At 39.2% G+C, this 2,307-nt stretch overlaps 1 non-coding gene across 1 annotated transcript; it reads right to left on the bottom strand.

The window, feature by feature from the left end:
* Window positions 1–354: 354 nt before the first annotated feature.
* LOC121825963 (U1 spliceosomal RNA) lies at window positions 355–516 on the bottom strand. The gene has a single exon (XR_006068323.2). It is a non-coding gene; the product is annotated as a U1 spliceosomal RNA (small nuclear RNA).
* Window positions 517–2,307: the final 1,791 nt, after the last annotated feature.

The raw sequence follows: 2,307 nt of genomic DNA on the forward strand, positions 1-2,307 counted from the left end.
TCAGGTCATTGTGAACCACCTGATGTAGTGATTGGAACTGAACTCAGGTCCTTTGCAAGAAAAACAAGTGCTCTTAACCACTGAGTCATCTCTTCAGCCCACTGTGTTTTATTATTGGTGATTTTCTCTTTGTTCATTTGGTTAAGGTGACATTTTCTGGATTTTCTCTACTGTAAAGTTATTTTCTTGTCTTTGTTAACTTTAAGTATCTGGGAGAAAAAAACTTTGACTCTATGTTTGTCTATCAATCATCTCTTTCTACAGCTAATGAGTGACATCACACACACACACACACACACACACACACACACACACACTCAAGCATATACTCACAAAACTTCTGTTTTTATTTTGAGGGAGAGTATGAGCATATTTCCCCATTACCACAAATTATGTAGTCAAGGTTTCCACATTTGAGGAAATCGCAGGGGACAGAACACCCAGAGTGCAACAGATGAGCTTCATCCCAAGAAAATCACCTTCATAACCATGGTATCTCCCCTGCAATTTAAGTGTCTCATCATTCATTCATGTCAACGTGGACTCATGGCTTTCTACTTTAATATTTTTTCAGTCTGTTTTTGTGATGTTCAAATTTACTAGAGGGAACCCTTTTAAGTTGGCTCCTGTGTCTTTTTAACATGTTCCCATAACTCTTGGAACAATTCTTTATTTTTAGGGACAAAAAGAAGTTGCAATCCCATTTTATTTGGTGTCTAAACACGTTGGAATTAGTGTTTTCAGCAAAGATTCTTGGTTCCTTTGGGTGGAGAATGTTGATTTAGGGCCAAGTATTGTCATTGCTATTAGTATGTTGCTACTCTTAGACCTTCTCAATGGATTACCAGTAAGAAACCCGGTTCCTTGATATAATACTTGTGCAAAGTATAATGTTTTGGATGAGAATGTTCCCCCAAAGGCTTATGCATTTGAACACTTGGTCCCCAGTTGATGGCACTGTTTGGGGAGGTGTGGCCTTGCTGGAGGAAGTGTGTCACTGAGGGTGGGCTTTGAGGTTTTAAAGCTTCATGCCATTCCTAGTGCACAAGCGCTCTCTCTGCCTCCTCACTTTATACTTGCCATTCAAGATGTGAGCCCGCAGCTTCTGCTCCAGGCACCATAGCTGCTGCTTGTTTCCAGGATTCCTTACCATGACAGACTCTGAACGGCAGCCCAAACAAACGTTTTCTTCTATAAATTGCCTTGGTCATGGTGTTTTACCACAGCAATAGGAAAGGAACTAATACAGTATGTAACCAGTCACACACTGCTGAAATTATCCCTTCTGTCATGAATATGTTCTTTATGATTATTTAAAATCTATGATTGAGAATTTTAATGTCTGCATCTTCTTTAAGTCTGTGCTTATTGCCCATTTTCTCTTGATTTTGGCTAGTGGTTGTTTTTTTTGTATGGGCCATTATTAGTAATTAAGTGTAGAACACAATATAAAATGTAGAAGAGCTGCGAGTTGATACTCTTTTCTTCTAGATGGTATTTATTTTTTCTTCCTTTGGCAAGGGTAAATGACTGTCTTAATCTGATTGGAGATTGAGACTGGCCTTTAGTTTTTATAAGACTGTTCTAGTTCCCATTCACTCTTATCCCAATGATAAGATTCTAATGGTTGGGAGTGGATAGGCTGAGATTCTTGTGGTATTTACTACGATTACTCTTCCTTCATGAGTCTTTAACTCTATCCACATCTCTGAGAGTCTCTGACACTGTTATTTTTTCACCATCTCTTCACAGGCTTTTAACATTTCATCCACAGATTTCAAACTGACAAATTGCTTAGAAGCAAAGATGTAACCAGATCTCTATCTGGCTCAGCTATTTCTTGCTCTACATTTCCCTCCTGTCCAGAATTTCAGCTTGTCAATTCCTCGCTATCTTGGAGGCCCTCCAGTGTGATCAAATAAAAAAAAAATATGTGCTTTCCAGCATTTTTTTCTTGAGACAAGGTCTTACCATGTGTTCCAGATTCTCTACTTCAATTGCCTGGGTTCTGAGATTGCAGGTGAGCCCCACCACGCCTAATCATTCAGCTTCTATATTCATTTTCTATGGGATGGTTGATCGGAAATAAGTCTACCTTTGCCAGAAAAAAATTGATTTATGCTCATAAATGATTAGTGTGGTTTTTTTCTGCCATATCTACAGAGAGAATGGAAACCCTTCTCAGCAATCACACCATGGATATTCCAGAAACTGTTGCCACCTCTCTGAAGTTACAGTGAACGGCCTTAGCGGAAGCCTTCGGAGGATCTTGAGCAATATAGAGCTCAGTCTCATTGAAGAGAAGGA

Source organism: Peromyscus maniculatus, chromosome X (genome assembly GCF_049852395.1).
Source record: "Peromyscus maniculatus bairdii isolate BWxNUB_F1_BW_parent chromosome X, HU_Pman_BW_mat_3.1, whole genome shotgun sequence".
Lineage (NCBI taxonomy): Eukaryota > Metazoa > Chordata > Mammalia > Rodentia > Cricetidae > Peromyscus > Peromyscus maniculatus.